The sequence below is a fragment of the Octodon degus genome, unplaced genomic scaffold (assembly GCF_000260255.1).
Source record: "Octodon degus isolate 3935 unplaced genomic scaffold, OctDeg1.0 scaffold00149, whole genome shotgun sequence".
Taxonomy (NCBI): domain Eukaryota; kingdom Metazoa; phylum Chordata; class Mammalia; order Rodentia; family Octodontidae; genus Octodon; species Octodon degus.
This window is the reverse complement of record NW_004524725.1, coordinates 4,519,248-4,524,359: the sequence shown is the minus strand read 5'-3', so window position 1 is coordinate 4,524,359 and position 5,112 is coordinate 4,519,248.

The following is a 5,112-nucleotide window of genomic DNA, read 5'->3' as shown; positions in this document are numbered from 1 at the left end:
CAAGACCCACCCATCGGATCCAGGAGCAGAACATCTTGTCAGAGTGTCACAGAGTGTTCAACTCCAAGGGTTGAAGCAGAAAGAATTTCATGACAACAAAGCCAAACCTACACAGACTGCTAAAAGATATTCTAGAGAGGAATCAAAATGACCACAACTCCATGAATGAGAAGGGAAAGAACCCACCAAATAGTGCAAATAATTAAACACAAGAGAATAAGAGGTATACAAAAGCAATCTTTCAGTTATTCTTTTGCATACAGCAGCAAAATATTTCGATCAGCATACTCTACAAATGGTTTTCTCCTGAACCCTGTGAGTCATGATTCTATCCAAGTCTACAGGGAGGATATGAAGGAAATATCAGAAGCTCAGTCTCACAAGTGATTCCTGGCCGCCAGTGAGCATCATGGACACTGTCCACGTCCACCTCATACTAGAACTTTGTGCAATATGCTAGCTTCAGACTGTTAGAAATGCTGATCATACATTTGTTGTTCCAGTATTTATCTTATGTTTTATTCTCAGTAATTCTTTACTATCATGAAATATTTTTCTTAGTTCAATTGTTTAGAAATATTTAATTTTTAATTAAATAATATTTATTTTTCTGGGGCCAGGGTGATTGCTCTGTAGAATAAGTGCTTCCCTGGCAAACTCAAGGGCCTGTGTGAAATCCCTGGTTCTGCAAAAAAAAATATTTTTCTGAATTTTGTTTAATCTTAATTTTTCTTTTAAGATTTATAATGTATCTTTGACTTACAATCTACTTAAAAGATATAGTATGATATTTTCTTCTAGTATTAAAAAATTTTTAAAGTGTATTTCCATTTTCCATTGCCTTTATATTACTTTTTCTTTGTGTCTTACACACACACACACACACACACACACACACACGAAAAAAATATGTATCTAACCTGACAGAAGATGATATCATTTTGTCGAAATCTTCAATGACCTTTTAAATGGGTTCACCTAATATATTTTACATAGTTCTGCATAACTATCATTTTGAGAGCTCTTTATTCTTTATATAGTGACTTCTCTTGCCTTCTGGATTATGCTTTGCTATTTCCTACGTGCTACGTCTAGAGGTGTTAAAATTTTTTGAGTTTGTATAACTGGAAAATATTTTACTGATAGTTTTCAAACGTATGTTTGCTAAGTATAAAATTCAATGAGGACAGACCTTATTTTTCTTTCTTTCTTTTTTCCTTTGAATTAGTCCTTTGATTTTATTTGTCTAGTTTCTTATACACTTGGTCTTTTTTTTTTCTTTTTAATGTGGAATAAAATACTATTTAATTTTGTCCTTCCATAGATGATTTTTTATATATATGCTTTAATGATCTTTTTCTTCACAATAAGTTTTGGACAATTTCATTATTATGCATCTTGGTATGATTTTATTCAAATTTCTTGTGCAAAAGTTTCATTTTTCTTAGAAATGTAGTGCTATAATTTCAACCAAATTCAGAAATTTTAAATCTTTAAATATTTATTTCCTACCCCTTTCTACTTTAAGAATTCTAACTATATGAATATAACTTCCTTGATTTTGGAACACAGTGAAGTGTTATATGGCTGATCTGTGAATTCTATCTCCATTTTTATTTTGAACAATTACTACATTATATTCATTTGTTTATAAATAATTTATCTACAATGTACAACCTATTATTAATCTTATGCTATGTATTCATCTCAGAAATATTTCTCTAAAATTCACTTTCTACATCTTATATCTTTCACATTTCAATATTTGCCTACAATTTTTAATATGCTTTATAATTATTGATTTTTAATAAAGTTAATGAGAAAAAATATTGCATCATTTTGATTTCTATTTTTCAGATTTTTTATTTTTATATTGCTATACATTCAATCTCAGAGATACTTTCTTTAAGCCAAGATTTAAGAATATAAAATATAATAATTAGATATGTGGTAATTGGGTAAGTGCTTCATCATTCAATCTTTCTATTTACTTAGTTCTGTTTTAGATACATTATTATATATGATATTGTCTTAAATCCAGAGGCTATGAATGATGTTTTCCATTTATAAATGTTCATTAAAATTAATTTTTCTAATAATTTTTAAATCTATGCTGTCTGATACATGTAGACAAATTTTAATACTTAAATTTCTATTCAGTTTGTGTATGAAAAATTTTCCACATAATAGTTTATATAACTTAATCTTGTGTATGTATCCCTCCTAAGATAAAAAATGTCAACCGTACCTTTTCCAGTCCTTCATTTTTAATAGATAGGGAATTGTTCCTAGCATTATTGTCACATAATTAAAATACAAATATAGATATGTCCTGTTTAATAGAGGGTGCACTAGGTATGAAAATGACAGATCTCCTGCAGAATCTTGAGGTAAGAAGTTACTTAGCTTAAGAAATTCTTTACTAAATTATTTGAGGACATGATGATGGATTTGGAAGATTTAATGACACTAGCACTGTCAAAAAAGTTTCAGGAGGGCAGACAGAATAGAGTCTCCACTTGTAGGTACAAAGACCTGTAAGTCTGGAAATAAGGTAGACTGAAGAATTTAAAAAATTTCTAGCCTGAGAGTAGCATATCATTTTTATCTGGTAGAATGCTATGCTTTACATTATCTAGTATCTCTCATTTGGTGAGGAAATATTTAACTCTCAGTTTTTTTAATATTTGGAATAAATGATAAATATTAATATGGATAATACATAACCATAAATATTAATAGTAATATACAGCTATCTATAGCATTAATAAAAGTTGGTTAAATAATAGATTTTAATATCAATTGAGGGTAATGCTACAAAGAAATGAACTGTCTTCACCTAATGTGTTATTAGGACAAATTACCCAAGTTTACAGTGGCCCTTGAATAAGCCCACTTAACTTCCCTCTCAGCTTCTCTTTGAGAGCCTGACTCCATTACATAAATGTCTTGGCTAAGGGTCTATTTGTAGCAGCAGTCCGCTAAGGGAAAGGAAGATCTTCTAAAACCTTTCAGTTATTTTGAGCTTTGGAAGAAAAGGAACTATTCAACTGAAGAGAACTCAGTGTCTTAGAGAGTGTTGTAGGAAAAGCACCTTGTTGAAAAAGAAAAGAATAAAGACTGCTGCTTTGTGATTTCTTTAAAGTTTACTCACATTTGCAGAACCTGGAGAACACTATGTAAAGAAGATACAATAAAAGCTCGGATGCCACACAAGATTAACTTCACAATCGCGATAACAGCATTTAATCAATGGTCAAACCAGCTTCTGCAGCAGATCAGATCACAGGGACTGGAGGGAAATGCACAAAGCCCATTAATGATTGCTATTTACCTTAGGAGAACAATGACAGTAATATTTTGCATTTTGATAACTTCTTTGATCAGAAGTTTGCAAGCTCTTAGCGTATTTTAAGATATTAAACCGTGTACTATAGATAGGACTTCAATCAGAATTTTCTAAAGGGTAGTCTGTTTGGCTTTTTGTTGGAGAAAGTGCCAGATAAATGGAGATTAGAGATACTTTTGAAAGCATCCCACAGCTCAACCCTTGTGGAGTACAGGGTTATATTTTATGTAAAAGCGAATAGAGTTTCAAGATAATCAAAATCTTCACTAGGTAATAATTTCATTTAAGCACAGAAAAAGTGTAATGTTACATATTAATCAGCAAAAATTAATCACACATAAGTTTTCAGGCAGCCAATAAATAACAGCACGATAGAACTTGAAAAATAGCAGAAACAGGAGTACATCCTTTTGTTCACAGTAAGTGAGCCTCCAGATGCATTATAGTAATCCAGGCACTTACATGTGGAATAATTGCACAGCGATTGCTTTTCTTTTTACTTGTGATGTGTAGTTAAGACAACTCTATGAGTAGTTATTCACTAATATTTTTAAAACTGTAAAAATGGATAATTACTAGTAAATATGCTATCCTTCTGTATAAAGAGAATGCATACACCAAAATTTTGAAAACTACGTGAAAATTACCTTTAATAAATTCTTAGAATAGAAGCGTGAGAGAAATCATGGTATAGAAGAAAGTAAAAAATTACAATCCCATGTTCTATTCAATAGCTGAAATGATAGAAAGAAAGATGATAGATGATAAATAGATAAATAGATAAAAGTACACCTCACTAATAGCTATAATTAAAGACAGATTTTCTCTAAACCATTTTACATCTCAGGCTATTATAATATCATATTTGCTAATCTCTGGAGAAATAGATGGCTTCTCTGCTCTGACTTTTTAGTGAAAAATAGTAATCCAACCATGGTGATGCTGGGGTTGGCTTCCCCTTAGGAGGTGTTACCTGACTGGCGGAGGTGGGTCTCTCTGGGAGCTCATTGTTTCCTGCTGTCCTCATCGCTCTTACTTTCTGGTCATCACAATTTACGTAAGTAACTTTCTTCACCCACATTCTTCAGCTATGCTATGGTGTGTTTGAGCCTGACCACTGTGGAAAAATAACGTATTTAATCATAATTTAAAGAAACCTTGCTCCTGTAAGTTGTGACTGTGGTGTATTTTATCGCAATAACAAGAAAGCTGAATGAGATAGGTTTAATATCAAGCATGGAATAATTTCTGTTACTGCCTATTCATAGTTTAAGGATAATTGAAAAAAACATTTTCTTTGGAAGCATTTGGACAGGTTTAGAGATGCCAGTTAGCGAAGATCCAGAATCATGTAAGTGAATCTTCTTGTGGATTCTCAGAAAATATTATGAATTCTATTGGAAAACAATGGAATGAAATAAACAACAAACAAGCTACAGAAACTCATAGTTTATGGTTAATCTATTACTCATGGATCAGTGGGTCACAAGATAAGACAGAAAAAAAAAATTAAATTCCTAGTAGTAAAGAACAGTGGAAACAAGTAACAAAGAGGAGACTAAACAGTATAAGAGAGAAAATTGTACGTAAAAATGACTACATTAGGAAGAAAAGATGATTGTAAAGCAAGAAATAATGATGTATCTCAAGGATGTACAACCATTAAGAGCCAGTACAATCTGGAAAGATAAGAATAAAGCTGAAGGCATCCAATTCCCTGATTTCCTAGTATATCATTAATCTACAGTAAGCAAAACAGCATA